The sequence below is a fragment of the Lissotriton helveticus genome, chromosome 1_1, assembly GCF_964261635.1.
Source record: "Lissotriton helveticus chromosome 1_1, aLisHel1.1, whole genome shotgun sequence".
NCBI lineage: Eukaryota > Metazoa > Chordata > Amphibia > Caudata > Salamandridae > Lissotriton > Lissotriton helveticus.
This window is the reverse complement of record NC_136057.1, coordinates 359,022,610-359,041,262: the sequence shown is the minus strand read 5'-3', so window position 1 is coordinate 359,041,262 and position 18,653 is coordinate 359,022,610. Positions and strand designations below refer to the sequence as shown.

Below are 18,653 nucleotides of genomic sequence, written 5' to 3'. Positions count from 1 at the left end.
CTTTGAAATCTCTCTAAAATAGTCGGACACCCTTGGGGGAGCAGCTTATAACCGCCCCAAGTTCTTTGAGCGTCTTGATACCCAGTAAGTTTTCTGGACATGTCTCTGTCAGTACCAGGTCGGTTGTTCTTGTCAGGGGACCTACGCCGAGGGAGATTTGTTGTGATACCTTGTTGATGACTGTTTTTCCGGAAAAACCCAGAGATATGCTGTGTGAGCCAGAGAGAGGTACCTCTGGGACCTCGTTGTGACTTATTGTCGTTCGGCTTGCCCCAGTGTCCAGAAGGAATTTCCTATCTTGACCCAAGATGTGTGCTTGTACATAAGGACCACTTTGGTCCACTGGGATGGGTATAAGGGGCAAGTCTTTTTCTCTCTCCAGGTTGTTTCATGAATATTCTGGATATTCTGGGCAGTCAGGTTGGGCATGTTGATACATCTGGGGTTGTGGTGCAGGCGTCTGTACTTGAGGGGCGCCCTGTTGTTTTGGAGCAAAAGGACGTGCCTGTGTTTTACCTGTGTCTATATTGTGTTTCAGAACCGGGCTCTCCCTTACGAAGTGTCCAGGTTTTCTACAATAATTACATGTTCCTTTGTCAGATGTCGAGGGTGTCTTAGACGTCGTGTTAACTGGAGCAGTTTTGGCCACCAGGACCTTCATTTTGGTATCTTTAATGCGTTGTCTGTCTTGTTCTTGTTCTTCCCTAATCCTATTGTGGTGGTATTGTAACATTTGCAACATTTGGGAAGGGGTATTTGCTTGCCAAGTACTCTCTACTTTGAGGAATCTATTCCTAATCTGTGGCAAAGCGTTCTCCACTAGTTTGGCAACGAAAAGATGTGGGTAAGCTTCGCTACCGGGGGGAAGACCACTGTTAATGGCAAAACATTTCTCTAACCTAGTATAGTAGTCTCCAGTGTCTTCTTCTGGTTTTTGTTTGCATGCTGATATTGCATCCCAATCCTCTTTCTTTGTTGTCAACAATTTGGGCAAGACTTGTATTAGGAGGCTAGGGAGTTCTTTTATAAGTTTGCCCAGTCCCTGTCCGGGGGTGCGTGCTTTTTCTTCTAATTCCAGGGCTTCCCACCGTATTGCCTTGTCTCCCACCTTCCAATCCTTTTCCTTTAGTTTGTCAAATATTCCGGTGGGCAGGAGCACTTTTAGCAAAATTACAATGTCTGTATATGTAAAATTTCCCATCTGAAGGATATCTTTTAGTTCCCAGTGGAAACCCCCGGGGTCTTTTTCATGTTGTGGAACTATTTTCTTCATCTCTAATATTTCCATTTTCGTGAGTGGCGTATAAACATGAACCTGTTGTAGGGTATTGTCTGCATGTATTATTGGGTGTACTTCACGCAGAGAATATTGGCCTTTTTCATATTCCGCTAGGTCCATTGCCTCTGAAACGAACTGTTCATATCTATGTCTGAGGTCTAGGAGGATGTCTATCAGTTCCTGGCCTCGGGTGACCCATCTGTCTTCCACACAATCCCGCAATAATTGGTATAATTTGTCAGGAGACCTGGAATGACTTTCATAGAGCGTGGCTAAGTGTTGTATCATGTAAATGCTGGCCAGACGTTGTTCGGTTAGTGGGAGAGACAAAAACATCTGGGCTACTATGTCAGGGCCATACACTCGATACTGCGACACCCACTGTGTCGCTGACCGAGCTATTTCTTTTTCTTGTGCAGTAAGGGGTGGTTCATCATCTATCCAACTGTCTAAGGTTCGTACTGTTTTTTTAAACAAATCCTCTGGAGAGGGTCCTGACCTTTTAATTGTCTGCCTCATGTTGTGGGGGCGGTACTGCCTGTCGTGGCAACGACGAACCGCACCTACAAAGTTCATTCTATCCAAACTTTGTTCTGGGTTTTCGGCCGATCCCTCTACCTCTGGTTGTCGTTGTGCAGTCTCAGAATGAGCATCGATAACGTCTTTGGCGAATGTTGTAACCAATCTATTTGCTACAGTCATTTTGGAATAGTCACCTCTTTCTAATGAGTCACTTATTGTGACCGCCCATTTGGGAACTTCTCTACCCCCGAATCCATTATTCGGATAAAACAGGAAACCGCAAACTTTAATAGGGATAGTTTGTCTACCAAGAAACGGCCAGTTGTGATGGAGGCCAGGGTTTCTTTTCCATGACCTGTCCTAAGAAAATCGTAAACATTATTTAAATGTTGTTCAATATTGGGGAGATCCTGTGTTTCGTCAAAAGCTTCTTTCAATCGGCGGGATATTACCGCCATTGGACCTTCTCCCGGCCGTGGATCATACTTAAATACAGTAGGCGTTATTGCAGCGCCTGCTCTGTCATTTTTATTACTCTCTGCGTCTCTAGCTTCAGGGCTGGGGGTACCGAGGAGCTGGTCATGTACAATAGGTGGGGGCGGGACTTGTCGGACCCCGGGTGGACTGGCATAAGCCGGAGGGAGCTCCATCAGATAGGATGTAATAAAATCCGGTGGGGTTGTTGTCTTGGACTTACGTTGTTCTTCTAACACTTGTGTGTTATCGTTGACAATTTCGTTTGAAAGGACGGGGTAAATACCAGTGATAAGAGCGTTTTGTTCCCTGTCTTTTTGTTCTATCACAACCTTCTCGCCTTCTTCTTGCAACTTCTTTTCTTTGACTTGTTCTGACATTCTCCGACTTTTCTCGACTTTCCCTATTTCTTTCTGGGCCCTCCGATGCGCTTCCTTCCGCCACAATTCTATTGGTTCTGTCTGAGAGGGCCTGACTTTCCTTTTTGTTGGACAGGCCGCATGTTCGAGCTGTCCCCCCTCCCCGCAATGGGACCAGGACCCTGGCTCTCCCTGCATCCCCAGCCAGAGTCCACAAACGACCACCCGAAGTACCCTGCAATCCCTCCACTACAAGACACCAGCTCCGGACCCAGCTGGCCCGGGTCACCATCTACCCCACGACATCGACCCGGCCGCCATCTTGGGGCACTGCAGCACGAGGCCGCGTGGCCTCAACTCGACCCTAACCCCGGGCCCGGCCGGCCCCGACATCGAGGCCCCACCATCCTCCCAGGAGGCAGAGTGACCACTTGGCGAGTCAATGGGAGAAGGAATCGTCAACGGCTCTCCTCCGCCAGGTGTCGATCACCCCAGGCCGCCTGGGCGCTGGCTCCACCCCCCTGCTGGGTGTCTGGACTCCCTCATCCCGGACCTCCCGGCCCCCAGGCGCGAGGGTCCGGACATCAAAGGGGACCAGACCTATAACTGGGGCAGGGCCAGACCAGGAAGGCAGTTGTATCCTGGAGTCGAGAGACCCGAGAAGAACTCATCCGTGACTTGGCCTGCTGGCGCTGCCGCGGCCCTCTGCCTCGTGAAACCATCGTCTTGGCCTGCTGGCGCTGCCGCGGCCCTCTGCCTCGTGAAACCATCGTCTTGGCCTGCTGGCGCTGCCGCGGCCCTCTGCCTCGTGAAACCATCGTCTTGGCCTGCTGGCGCTGCCGCGGCCCTCTGCCTCGTGAAACCATCGTCTTGGCCTGCTGGCGCTGCCGCGGCCCTCTGCCTCGTGAAACCATCGACTTGGCCTGCTGGCGCTGCCGCGGCCCTCTGCTTTATGAGACTATCACCTTGGCCTGCTGGCGCTGCCGCGGCCCGATCCACAGACCCTCCAGCTCGAGGATTGTGAGCTCGCCTTTTACCACTACCTGTACCGATCCGGTACCAAGACTGTCCCGCTACCCCCTTTCCCTACAGAGACTAGAAGTGAGAGGACCCCCGGGTCCAAGTTATCCTGTATCGCTGATATCCTTGCCTTAAGAACCTTATATAAAGCCTTGAACTCGACTTGGTGTGGTGCCTGTTTGTGGGGAGAGAGGGTACTTGTCTGTACGATCGCCGGAGACGGTCCCCCTCGGGGATCTCTCCCTCGGTATCCGGCCGACCCTCAGGGTCCCCGTCTAACATTGGTGGCCAGCGACGGGATCCGAACCTACGCATAATCGTACAGAAAGTCACTCGCCCCACCACACACAACAACCATGTCAATAGAGAGCGGAACAACGGAAAAATTTCAGATGGAAAAATTGGAAGACTACAACCACCGGGAACTGAAGCAATATTGCATAGAACTTGGACTTCCAACCACAGGTCTTAGCACAAAGGAAGACTTCAAACGAGCCCTAGAAGCTTGGGCAGAAACGGGTACGGCCGTACCCCGAACACAAACAACCGAAACGAGCCCCGCACCAACTAAAGAAAGAGCGGATCTCTCCCTGGAAGAGATCCGAGAAAGAGAAAAAACCAGACTCCACGAATTAGAACTTGCCCGACTTCGCTTGGATGGGGAACTCAAGCTGGCAGAACAAAAAATAACCCTGGAACACTTACGGCTCAGGGAAGAGCGGGAAGACAAGCAAAGACAGAGGGAGCTAGAGGAAAAGAGACTAGAGTACGAACATGAGCGCAATCTCAAAGCACTGGAGATTCAGAAACAGAATAAAGACCTCGGGCTCCCCGAACGACCGACCCCGTCTGCCTCGACCGAGCCCAAGGTTCACATCCCCAAAGATGTCATCCGGGAATACCACAAGAACGATGATATCCAGCAGTGGTTTAAAGCCTATGAGGTGGCAATGACCTCCCACCGGATTCCCCGAAGCGATTGGGGAGCCGGATTATGGGGGAGGTTTGTCAACGAAGGGCGGGACGCCCTGCTGCAACTCCCGGACCAGCTAATGACCTCCTACGACCACATGAAGGCCGCCCTCCTCACTCGATACGGGCTCACACCTGAGATGTACCGCCAACGGTTCCGCGACTGCAAACGGATTCCGGGTACAACTTGGGTGGAGTACGTGAACTTTTTTAGCCGAGCCTTCGAGGGGTGGATCAAGGGCAACAAAGTAACCACCTACGAACAACTCTTTGACCTTATCGTATGGGAACACCTGTCGAACAACTGCTTCGTGGAGCTCCGGCAACACCTCCTGGACAGCAAGCTAACCGACCCTCGACAACTCGCCGCCGAAGCCGACCGGTGGGAAAGCACCCGAGTTGGCCGGAGCGCACCCAGCGAAGTATCCAGATCGTATCGCCCCCGAGGGGGAAGAGGAAGTCAGGGTCGGGGGAGAGACCCCGGCCCCTCGTCACCCCCCAGAAACCCCTCGACCCCGGTTGGCCGGGGAAGCCCTGCCGTCCGGGCCGGTTTCCGGGCCAACATTACGTGCCACAGGTGCCAGCGACCCGGCCACTTCGCCAGTGATCCCAACTGCCCAAAGAATCCGAACACGACTCCCCGCCAAGTTGCAGTGGCGGCCCTAGGGGAAGAAATAATCCCGGAAGACCAAGAGGAGTACGAGACCGATCCCTCGGAATGGGCGCCCGCCGCCATGGCACTGGTCTGCTTAGGGGAGAGAGACATGATTCCGCGGGCCCCCCTTCCCGCCAACACACAGAAGTACGGTCAATGGGTTAACATCAATGGTCGCCGGGCGGAAGCCCTCCGCGACACCGGGGCCAGTGTAACGGCGGTCCGACGCCACCTCGTCACTCCAGACCAAATCTTGCCGAACATTCTTTGCCCTGTTCGATCAGCCGACAACTCCGAAAGCCTATGCCACATGGCCTGCGTCCCCTTCGAGTGGGGAGGAGTAACAGGGATGTTAAAAGTAACTGTCCGCGATGATGCCCCCGTGGACTGCCTCCTAGGAAACGACCTTGAAAGCTCTCCCTGGGCAGCTGTCGAACGGAGGGAGCACCTGGGGATGCTTGGCCTCCCCGAATGGGTCTGCGTCACGACCCGGTCCATGACCGCCCGCGCGGTCCCCAGCCCAGAAGAGCCCGAGTGGCCAGAACCTCCTCCCGCGCTCATCCCAGAGGAGGCCGCCCCAGAAGCCATTCCCTTGACCCAAACCGAAGAAGGACCCGACCAGCTTCGGGACGTCCCTGACCTGGCACAATGGAGGCAGGAGGGAGGCCCCACGCAGGAACAATTCCGGGCCGAGCAAAAAACCTGTCCTTCTCTCGAAGGACTCCGGCAGCAAGCCCTGGCCCAGAGCACCGGGGATACCTCGGGGGCCCACTGGATCTACTGGGACCAAGACCTGCTCTACAGCGAGCAGAAAATTGCAGAACTAGGGGCCAGTCGGGTGCTGGTGGTGCCCCTTCGCTTCCGAGACTTCCTCCTGAACTTAGCCCACGATGTCCCCCTTGCCGGACACCTGGGGCAGGATAAAACCTACGACCGCCTGGTGACCCATTTTTTCTGGCCCCACATGCGGAAGGATGTCACCAACCACTGCAAGGCCTGCCCCACCTGCCAGGCCAGCGGAAAAAGTGGCCGAAAAATCAAAGCACCATTACAACCCTTTCCTGTCGTCACCACCCCGTTTGAACGAGTGGGAATAGACATTGTGGGGCCCCTCGACCCTCGAACAGCCCAAGGACACCGGTTCATCCTGGTCCTTGTAGACCACGCCACCCGCTATCCCGAGGCCATCCCTCTTCGGACTGTGACGGCCCCCGTGGTGGGCCGGGCCCTGATGGGGATCTTCTCCCGGGTGGGGTTCCCCCGGGAGGTCGTCAGTGACGGGGGCACGAACTTTATCTCCAGATATATGAAGTCCCTCTGGCAGCAATGCGGGGTCACCTACAAATTCACGACCCCCTATCACCCGCAAGGAAACGGACTGGTCGAGAGATTCAACCGCACCCTCAAGGGGATGATTATGGGTCTAGAAGAACCCCTTCGACGCCAGTGGGACGTACTGCTTCCATGCCTCCTGTTTGCCTATCGGGAGGTCCCGCAGAAGTCCCTCGGCTTCAGCCCCTTTGAACTACTGTACGGGCACCCCGTCCGGGGCCCCCTCAGCCTAGTCAAGGAAGGTTGGGAGCAGCCTCCCCAGAAAACTCCCCCGGACATCTACCGGTATCTCCTGGCTCTCCGCAACCAGACCCGGCGGTTCCGAGACACCGCCAAAGCCAACCTCGAGGCCAGTCAGGAGGACATGAAGAGGTGGTACGATCAGCACACGTCCTCCATTGAGTTCGAACCTGGACAACAGGTCTGGGTGATGTCCCCGGTTGAGCCCTGTGCCCTCCAAGACAGATGGTCCGGGCCCTTCAAGGTAATCGAACGCAAGGGGCCCGTCACCTATTTAATCGACATGGAGACTGCCCGGAACCCCCTACGGGTCCTCCATGCCAACAGGCTCAAACCCCATTTTGTGCGATCCGAACTCAGCCTCCTGATGGCTACCGATACTGGGACAGAAGAAGACTCCGAACCCCTTCCGGACTTACTGAGGGCCCTCGAGCAGGATGGCTCAGTGGAAGGGGTCCAGCTCTCCGAGGCCCTGTCCCCGGAGCAACGCCAAGACTGCCAAACGCTCCTGAGGCAGTTCGCCTCCCTGTTCTCCCTCACCCCCGGAGTCACCCCCTGGTGCCTCCACGATGTGGACACCGGGGACAGCCCTCCTATTCGACACCGAGCATACCGCGTACCAGATCGGGTACGAGCCTGCATCCAGACCGAGGTGTCCAAGATGCTGACCCTAGGAGTGATCGAACCCTCAGACAGTCCCTGGGCGAGCCCGGTCGTCCTGGTTCCCAAGGCAGCTGCCCCGGGCGTTGCCCCTGAGCTCCGGTTCTGCGTGGACTATCGAGGGCTGAATGCAGTTACCCGGACCGACGCTCATCCCATCCCCCGGGCAGACGAGCTAATTGACCGGATGGGGGCCGCCCGCTACCTGAGCATCTTCGACCTAACAGCGGGTTACTGGCAGATCGGCCTCACCCCTAGGGCCCAAGAACGATCCGCCTTCTCTACCCCAGACGGGCACTACCACTTTAAAGTCATACCCTTCGGCATGAAAAACGCCCCGGCAACGTTCCAACGGCTGGTAAACCAGGTACTGGCGGGCCTGGAAGACTTCAGCGCCGCCTACCTGGACGACATTGCTGTGTACAGCCACCAGTGGACCGACCACCTCCGCCACCTGCGGGAGGTTCTACACGCCCTCCAGCAAGCCGGGCTCACCATCAAGGCCAGCAAGTGCCAAGTTGGCCAAGGGTCCGTGACCTACCTGGGACACCAAGTGGGAAGCGGGCTGGTGGCCCCTCTCCAACTCAAGATTGCTGCCATCCAGGCCTGGCAACCCCCTACGAGCCAAACGGAGGTCCGGGCCTTCCTGGGGCTCACCGGATACTACCGGCGGTTCGTGAAGGACTATGGCAGCATCGTGGGGCCCCTCACAGAGCTCACCTCCAAAAAGAGCCCCAAAACCGTCAACTGGACCCCGGACTGCCAATCAGCCTTCGAGAAGCTAAAGACCGCCATGTGCACGGCCCCCGTGCTCCAGGCTCCCGACTACAGCCGGGAATTCATTGTGCAGACGGACGCCTCCGATCATGGTGTGGGGGCCGTCCTCTCCCAACTCAACACCGAAGGGGTCGACCATCCGGTGGTCTTCATCAGCAGACGCCTCTTGCCCCGAGAACAGCGCTGGAGCACCATTGAGAGGGAGGCCTTCGCCGTAGTCTGGGCACTCAAGAAGCTCCGGCCATACCTCTTCGGCACCCACTTCCGGGTGCAAACAGACCACCGACCCCTGCAATGGCTGATGCAAATGCGGGGGGAGAACCCGAAGCTGTTGCGCTGGTCCATCTCCCTGCAGGGGATGGACTTCACGGTGGAACATCGTCCAGGCCAGGTCCACGCCAACGCCGACGGCCTGTCACGCTTTTTCCGCCTCAGCGAGGAGAGTCCCCAGGAAGATGGCTGACTCTCCCCGCCTTCAGCTGGGGGGGACGCATGTTGGACAGGCTGCATGTTCGAGCTGTCCCCCCTCCCCGCAATGGGACCAGGACCCTGGCTCTCCCTGCATCCCCAGCCAGAGTCCACAAACGACCACCCGAAGTACCCTGCAATCCCTCCACTACAAGACACCAGCTCCGGACCCAGCTGGCCCGGGTCACCATCTACCCCACGACATCGACCCGGCCGCCATCTTGGGGCACTGCAGCACGAGGCCGCGTGGCCTCAACTCGACCCTAACCCCGGGCCCGGCCGGCCCCGACATCGAGGCCCCACCATCCTCCCAGGAGGCAGAGTGACCACTTGGCGAGTCAATGGGAGAAGGAATCGTCAACGGCTCTCCTCCGCCAGGTGTCGATCACCCCAGGCCGCCTGGGCGCTGGCTCCACCCCCCTGCTGGGTGTCTGGACTCCCTCATCCCGGACCTCCCGGCCCCCAGGCGCGAGGGTCCGGACATCAAAGGGGACCAGACCTATAACTGGGGCAGGGCCAGACCAGGAAGGCAGTTGTATCCTGGAGTCGAGAGACCCGAGAAGAACTCATCCGTGACTTGGCCTGCTGGCGCTGCCGCGGCCCTCTGCCTCGTGAAACCATCGTCTTGGCCTGCTGGCGCTGCCGCGGCCCTCTGCCTCGTGAAACCATCGTCTTGGCCTGCTGGCGCTGCCGCGGCCCTCTGCCTCGTGAAACCATCGTCTTGGATTGCTGGCGCTGCCGCGGCCCTCTGCCTCGTGAAACCATCGTCTTGGCCTGCTGGCGCTGCCGCGGCCCTCTGCCTCGTGAAACCATCGACTTGGCCTGCTGGCGCTGCCGCGGCCCTCTGCTTTATGAGACTATCACCTTGGCCTGCTGGCGCTGCCGCGGCCCGATCCACAGACCCTCCAGCTCGAGGATTGTGAGCTCGCCTTTTACCACTACCTGTACCGATCCGGTACCAAGACTGTCCCGCTACCCCCTTTCCCTACAGAGACTAGAAGTGAGAGGACCCCCGGGTCCAAGTTATCCTGTATCGCTGATATCCTTGCCTTAAGAACCTTATATAAAGCCTTGAACTCGACTTGGTGTGGTGCCTGTTTGTGGGGAGAGAGGGTACTTGTCTGTACGATCGCCGGAGACGGTCCCCCTCGGGGATCTCTCCCTCGGTATCCGGCCGACCCTCAGGGTCCCCGTCTAACACTTTTCATAACTGTTCTTCTACTCTCATTCTATATACCATGTACCTGTTGCAGGCCATTTATATACATTCTCTATATCTTTCGTATAATCAACCCAGAGATCTAGGTAGAGAACCGCTCCTATACCATGTCTAGTATACATAAAATGGCCAGGCGTGTCTCTGGGTGGGACAGGAACTGGTTGTTCCAGCAGCCCTTTCCTTGTGCCTACTTTACGTAACTTTGAAAACAACGGCATGTTTTGAACTTGACTGACTTTGGCAATAACTTAAATTATAAATATACACTTGAATTCTTTATATGCTAAACATTTTAGTGAAACCTTTACCGTGTTCAAATTAGAACCTGTCTTGATACATTTTCAGCAGTACTCACCGAGAAGCAGAACTTGAAACTTGAAGACCTGGTCATCGGACTGTGGTGCGGCGCAGTAAAACCGGAACGTAGTCGGGGCTCTGAAAACCTCGGACTCGACAAGTTCACTGGTCGGGCTCTGGTTCGGGACACTCCGCTGTCTTCCTCACCGCCTCGTGTGGATATTCAGCCGCAGTCTGTCTCCACCTTCGTTCGAGGGAGTTTAGCGGGAATACCCCGCTGATGCGCGCTTGAAGTCCGTCAAGGGTCTGGAGGAGACAAAAACCAGGCCTATATCTCCGGCGCGTGGGGAAGAGGGAGCGTACCTGTTCGGGCGCCAAATAATGTGGTAAATATAATATTACCTTATCGGAATTTCTATAGTGCCAAGTAGATATCAAAGTAAAAATGAGGAGTCCGTGGTGATCGAGTTAAAAAGGGGCTTTATTCCATAACTCGAGTTAAGGGAGAGCTCCTTCACCAAAACAGGTTCAGGAGTAGTCTGCTTTAATTTCACAATGACAACGTTTTTATATACTTCATGATAAAAAAAACAAAGGGAGGAGCTCGCCCTGAACACATTACATTTCTTGGTGAAACAATCATGCATACGTCACAGTAAGTTCGGTGGTTAGGAAATAACCCAAGGCTCGTTCGTTAGATAGGGAGTAAACAGATGGGTGCCAGGATGTCTAGAGAGGCAAAGTACGAGGCATTGTGTGGCGGGATACGGGGTTACTGGTATCAGGAAGTGAAACAAACAAGGCATTGTGCGGTCCTTGTTTCATCATGTGGGCACATAGAGGGCTGAACGTCCTTTAAAAACGGGATGTTCATTAACCCACGCTTGTTTTCGCAACTTCCCCGTTCTAGCTGCACCGTTTGAGAGTTGCTTGTCTCTTGATGGTATTGCTAGTTTATTAGTGCTGGGAAGAACGAAAAAATGCGGGACAACCATTTCACCAGTCTGTTTGTGTGCAATGTGACAGGGCAACATAGAATAATGGATAATGGCTGCCCACTACGTTTCACATGTGGCGGTATTTAAACATAGACGGGGAAGAAAGGGACATTAGAGAATATGGGAGGGCACTCGTATTTCGGTGGTGGTTGGCCCGGCCCATATTGTGGCAGATAGGGTGCATAATGGGACACCAGAAGCAGGCCTTGAAGCATAATTTCCACATCCCGGAGACGATTGGTCTTCCTGGGGGCGGTGTTTTTCCTTTATGGATTTTCGGGATGGTATAGAAAAGGGGAGTCCGTGGGTCCCTGCATCTTCCTCACACCTAATGCCCGTCTCCATATGCGACTTCTACAAGAATGTCTAGAGGACCAGTGGGACCAACTGACAAATGGGAAGAGAGGATAGACCTATACCGTCATGCGAAGCTGTCCCTGAAATGGTGGTGCTGTCCAACAAACCTGCTTTGAGGGATGCCTTTTCATCAGCAGGTTCCTCCTCAAATAATAGTGATGGAAGCCTCCCTGCTGGGATGGGGAGCCACACGTATTACCTCCAAATCCAGGGCAAATGGTCAGAGAGAAACGACATATATCAATCTACGCGCAGCCCATCTAGCGCTGAAGGCTTTTCACCCATCGTTAAGATCCCACTTACTGCGTTTTAGACTGACAATACGAGCACTGGTTAGAGTAGGCAGACCTGGAAGCAGAGGTCAGCCCGGGACCAGGGTTCAATTCCCGGCTCGGCGGGGTCTTGAGTCCTATAATGTCCATGGACTCGACAATTCTCGCTCCGGTGCCTACTCGATTCACGGGTTCACACTGTGCGACTCTGGGCAATAGCTTGCTTAATCTCCACAACGGCCCCTCGCGGCTGGATGCCTGGCTTTCACCTTGCGGATACCCTGCCGGGGTTATCTCATAGGTGAATACCAGGACGGGTTCCCTAAGCAAGCGCTTAGAAACTGCTCGGTGATTTGCGCTATATAAATTCCTGTACATTTACATTTACATTCACCATGTACTTCATCAACAAGCAGGGAGGGATGAGGTCCAGGCCCCTATAACATAAGGCCCGAACAATTTGGAAATGGCTCATAACCAGAGACCTAACAATCACCACAACTCACCTTACAGGTGTACAAAGTGCTCAGGCAGACTCTCTCAGCAGGCTTATACAAGCAAACCACAAGTGGATCTTACATGATGATGTCGTACAAAACCTCTTTCAACTGTATGATACCCCAGCCATCAACGTTTTCGCCCAGCAGAAAACAAAAAATGACTAAGCTTTGCCTCAAGATACTTCCAGCCCTGCCCTGCCCTATGGATTAGTTGATCTGGCAAATTTCTTTATTCTTTTCCGCCCATTCCCTGAATTCCATCAGTCCTCATCAAGCGGTCCCACTTGAGAGCCAAGATTATCCTAATAGCTCCGGAGTGGCCACGTCAATGGTGGTACACAGAGTTCCCCCTCCAGTCTGTCTACATCTCAAAATGCCGTGCAGACCAGACCTGCTAACGACGTTTGGAGGCCAGATGGTTCCATACAATCTCTCCTCTTTGAATTTGGGGTCATGGGTCCGGATATAGTGCATTACGGACACTAGAATCTGTCGGAGGACTGTATGGATGTCCTCAGAGAAGCCAAGCAGCCTTCCACTCATTCAGCATATCTCTTCGAATTGAAGAGGTTTGCATTTGATGTTCCTCGAAGAACATGGACCCTACATCCTGCTAGGAAGATGTCATTCTTCCATACTTATTCCATCTGGCAAAATCTGTCTTGCGATTCTCTTCAATAAAGGTTCAGCTGGGAGCCCTTACTGCCTGCAGAAAATGTCAGTCATCAAGGATTTTCTAGAAGAGTTGAAGGTTTACCCTCTCATTAGGCGCCCTTCACCTCCCTGGCAACTTAACATTGTACACTCTCCTCTTAAGCAGGATCCCTTTGGGCCTATTGACAAAGCCTCCCTTCAACACCTTTCTTGGAAGACCGCTTTCCTCGTAGCAATAACATCAGCTCGCAGGGTTAGAGAGATCCAAGCGCTTTGTACTCACGAACCATACACAGTCTTCCACTCAAGCAAAGTGGTATGAGAACTCATCCAAAATTCCTCCCTAAGGCTATTTCGGATTTCCATGTTAATCAGACCATTTTATTACATACATTCTTTCAGGATCCCTCTACTCCAGCTGAAAGAACTCTTCATTCCCTGCATGCGAGGAGAGTTTTGAAATTCTATCTCGATAAAACACGAGATATCTACAGATCAAACTAATTGTTTATCAGCCATGGTCAGCCATGGTCTGGTTCGTATGGTTTAGAATTTCAAATTCCCCTATGAGAGAATTGGAGTTACAGGTAAGAAACTATACCATCTCAACCTTCATTTAGCATATCTTTTGTTAAATAAAAAATATAGATAGTGTTGCCTTCTACTAATGTTTACATGACAGTACATTTTGTGAGGTTAGTTTACATATGACTATGACCAAACATCTTTATTTTGACCCTAGATAAAAAGTATATCTTCCTCTTTAAAGGGCGAGCAAATAATTGAAGTTAACTTGACCTGCACCTTATTTTTAGGTTTAAATCGATTTTATTGAATTTTTTTTTAAACAATGGAACAAACAGTCTCCTCTGCTACATCCACTGGCCGGTGATTCGCAACAAGGAGACATGGGTTTAACCGGTGGAGAGGTAAATCAGGTGGGTAGCGTGGCAGGCAGTGAGAGGAGGTAGGGTAGAAAGAAATGTCAGGGAAAGGGGATAAGGGACCTACTGGACTACTGCTATGAGTAGGGCATTTAAGGTGATGTGGTTCTAGGACGAAGGGTATATGGGAAGCTGGCATTTCTACACCTTAGGTGAAGCCATGGTCAGTATGCGTGAGGAGGAGTACCCGCAAGTAAGCTGGCCACAATATTTCCCATAATTAGTGGGATAGAAACCGTATACAGGGCCCTCGGTTTTTGTCAAATTGTGTCAGTTTGCAGTCCACCAATACCATCAGTTTTTCCATTCCCAGGAGTTCCCAAAGTTTATGCTGCCAATCCAGTCGTGTAGGTCTGCTCTGTGACCCCTTGTTTTGCTGCACAGAGGTTGAGAGTGATGACTCTTCCCCTCACTGACCGTAGTGGGTAGGTTAGTGCATTGGGAAGGCCCAATAATATGTAAGTTGGTAATCAAGGTAGGTCAGTGTTGTACATCTCGTTAATATGTGCCAAAATATCTGTCCAGTATTGCTGTAGCTTGGGACAATGCCAGAGAATTTGCTGTCCTTACTCCCGCCAGCAGCTATCATCCCCGCCCTGCTTCCATTTAGCTGTTCTAGTTGGAGTATGATACCAATAATGCACAATTTTCAGTAAGGTATCTTTATTAGATGTGCTGCAGGCAGACGAGTGGGATCATCGTAAGATGTCGGACCCTTCCCTAGAGGTAAAGGTGCACTCACATTCCGTTTCCCATCGCTCCTGTGCAGGAGATTAGACCGTGCCCAGCGGGGCGTCTAGGACAGCTTAGATGTTGGAGAGGAGGCTTTTGTCCATGCGACTGGTGAGTAACCATCTCTCAAAAAGAGTAAGGGGTTGGCTCTGGCATGCAGACGTATGTGTGGCTGTGTAACCAAATGGCAAACTTCAATGTCCCGACAGTGAGCATCGGGAGGAATGCCGTGATTACCCTGGACCTGGGCAATGTCCATGAGACCATCTTGGTCAAATATGTCCCCCACCCTCTTGCAATTGGCTTCCTGCCACTGTGAGAATGCGGTTCTCTGTAGAGCTGGGGGAAAATCGGGTTTCCCCATGATCGGTGTCGGTGGTGAGATGTGGGTGGAGAGCTGTTGTCAATTGTACGTTATCCCAGGTGCCTACCGTTGCCCTGACTATGGGAGAGATATAAACCCCCTGGTGCCCAGTGTGACCTAGGAAGCCATGGTATCTTCCAGTTGTGGATCTCAGCCACTGCTTTATCTATGAAGCACCAGTGCCTTCTCAGTACGAGACCTTGACGAGCCCACTAAGTATCTAAGCTGTGCTGCCTGGTTGTACCACAAAATGGGGAGTGCCTAATCCACACTCTACAGGGAAAGGTATGTCTACTGCTTTTCCATGTGTGCATTTCTACCAGCCCATATGTAACTGGCAATCAGGTGTTGCATCTTACTTGTTGGATAGGGGGGCTGCAGTGGCAAAATGGGAGTGGCGACAAGGGCCATCCCTTTGGAGTGCTGCAGGCTTTGTTAAAGAGGGGTGACATGAGTCCGTTGACTCTAGCCGTGGGGTTAGTGTAACTACACAATATGCGACGTTGAGACGGTCACCAAGACAGGCCCTTGCCAGCACCAACTGAAGGCATGGCAAGTGCACGCGGTCGAACGCCTTCTCAGCATTGACGGCAAGCAGAAGCTCTGGCGCACGAGTGTGTTCTGTTTTATCGTGAAGGTGGGAGAGGCATTTGGTATTATTGCTTCAACCACTTTCAGGACTAAACCCAGCCTGAGCGGGATCTACCAGGCCCTGCGTATGGTTGGGGCGAAGTGGGCTGACAGTATATTGGTGAATATCTTCGCGTCGACATGTAGTAGTGATATGGGGCGGTAGGAAGAGCAAAGTGCTAGGTCCTTGCCAGGCTTGGGGAGCACTCTGATGGTGGCTGCTCTTCTAGTGTCCGTGAGGGTGCCGGAGGTGCTAAATGAATTATAAAGGGGAGCCAGGGGATTTGCAAATACTTTATAAAGTCATATGAATAGCCATCATCGCCCAGGGCTTTACTGACCTGCAGGTGGGTTATGGCTGTGCGTACCTCATTGGGATAGATATCCCACTCTAATTGTAAGGCGTCATCAGTGGGGATGTGGTCCATGGGGACCTGTGCTAAGTAGGTTTCAACCTACCCCAGTTCAAATGCCTCTGCTGAGTATAGGGTAGAATAGAAGTGTTCGAATTGTCGTGCAATTTGCATGTCTTGGTACACCCTGCCGCCCTGGGATCCCTCAATCTCCTCTACTCTTTGCTTGAGTACTTGCGCGCTTAGCCTATATGCCAAAAGGCGCCCTGCTTTATTGTCCCTAGCATATTATTTTTGTTTAGTGCGGGGGAGAGCGTATTGCACTTTATCTATGTCCAGGACCTTAAGTTGTTTATAGGCTGTCGTAAGTTGTGGCCGTATTTTGTGGGAACCATATTGCTTATGGGCCTCTTCTAATTCCTTCACCTGCCCCTCCGAGTGAGACACTTAACCTTTCTATCCCTTTTCAGCTGGCTGCAATGGCTATAAAGCTGCCTGGTACCACCACTTTTAGTGTATCCTACAGTAGGCGATGTCGGTCTCCGGTGTCTTTGGTGCTAAGAAAGGCGCGCATGGTGTTTATTTCGATTATGTTGGAATCGTGTGTTAATAGCTTCTGATTGTGGCGTCCGGTACAGGATTGCAGCATGGCATCCAAGATGTGTAGTGGGATGGAGATAGGGGTATTGGTCAGGAAGACCCAGGACGCCAATGTTTGCTGATGTGGCTGCTGTGAAGCACAGCGAGTTAAGAAATAAATCTATTCTGCAGAAACGTAAGTGTAGTCTTTTATTGCTGGGTGTCGCAATCACCACACTTATACCAGTCCCATGTCCCCCAGTGAATGTGTGAGCACCTCCTTGTGACCCGTCCACTGGAATGATCTATCCAAGACTGCATCTGGGACCAGGTTAAAGTCCCCCGCTATAAGGGTGTCTACATCTGGGGTGGCCATCACCCGGCGCACGGCATCTAGAAGGAAGGCTCCCTGGTGGTCGTTTGGGGCGAGTCATATATGCTATACATTAGCAAGTGTGAATGTGTACTCTTTTACCGAGATGCGCAAGGAGCGTAGTCTGTGTCAGTTCTGCTTGTTTTTCAGTAACAATCCCCGGGAAATGCTTGGCTAACAGCATTGCCACCCCTGCCTGTTTTCCTGGATCAGAGGAGAAATATTGACTCTAAAACCAACGGGACCGCGTGCGTTTCCAGTCTGCTTTGAGGAGATGGGTTTCTTGAATAAGGCAAAAGTCACACCTCGAATCTCTAAGCAGGGAGAGGAGTGCCAGGCGCTTTACGGGAGTGTTAAGGCCTCGAACATTTAAACTAAGTATTTTAACCAGTTTCCAGAGAAGAGCCAGGCGTGTCTGGGCGCAGTCTCTCCATCGAGCCTCTAGCTCCCAGCACCTGGATCGCTAATGGCAATGAGTGAGTTGTCGAGTGTGGGGAACGGGGGAGTAACTGGGAACAGTACAACTGATATGTTTTCTTCCTGGGAACTGGATCAACATAGTAGAAGGGCTCCATGTCGTCAACAACTAATCGTATCTGCTCGAGCATTGTGGTGCAAGAGGACCTCCGCCTTATAGCATATGAAGTTTCAACAGCAAGAGTGTTAGGCTGCCGGGACCTCGGGGGCCTAACTCAGAGGTGCAATGGGGGCTTTAAGAACTCTGCATGGTACCCGGCATGTAAAGAGCAAGCAGGCCATCCTGCCTTTGCCAATGCTTGTTTTTAATTCCCAACATTTCCGCGCCCTTGTTTACTAATGCAGGTCTTGCCAACAGCTAAACTGCATTTCCATCCTGTGTTTTGCCATCTCTGAGCGGTCAGTTCTCTATTATTTCTCAGTCCTTTTCCTTGACGCACTTTCAACATGGTGGGTGATGGAGTCTCGTTTCTCACTCCAGTTGGCTTCGATGTAAGTGGGTGCTCTGCCTTAAAATAGCACGGATTTCAGCATTACTTGTACATTGACTTACTGCCATCTAGTGGTGGCTACGATAAATGGAATTTAATCAATGTCGTTCGTATACGGTGGCATGGTATACCAATAGGGCTGAACTGCATCACAGTAAAGTTGAGCCAGTATTTATCTCTATACCTCCTTCTTAAAGCACTTTCATTCTGACGTTCCTTCATGGTGCCCTTTATCTCCTACCTAGTTACTCACATAAGCAAGACCCCTAGGAGTCGCTTAATCAGATGACCACCACTTACCTTACCACGGTCCTTCTCATAACGTGAAATATTGCAGGATCCGCACTTCAGTGGAAAAGAATAACAAATCAAAGTGTTCCTCATGGTGTTGGTCATAACCACTTTGCTATACAGTATGTGGGCCAGTGTGCTGAAGCAGTGCTCATGGCATCGAGCATGGTTTGCACCTCGATTCTTTATGGTGCTGCTGCTGGATGAGTGTGCAGAGCCAACAGTAATGCGTAGGATGGTTGTCCACACCCAGTCTGCTTAATGTGTGTCCAGAGCCAGTGTTGCATTTAACTGGCAAGGATGTCCAATGTGCAGAATAGACCCTGAATATACTGAACCCCATGGAATGTCGTTTCTTCCATTC

The 18,653-nt window shown here is 52.4% G+C and overlaps 1 protein-coding gene across 1 annotated transcript in view; it reads left to right on the top strand.

Moving 5' to 3' along the window:
• Positions 1-18,653, top strand: part of CECR2 (CECR2 histone acetyl-lysine reader) — an 849,481-nt gene that overhangs the window by 478,388 nt on the left and 352,440 nt on the right. The gene's annotated exons all lie outside the window — the stretch shown is intronic.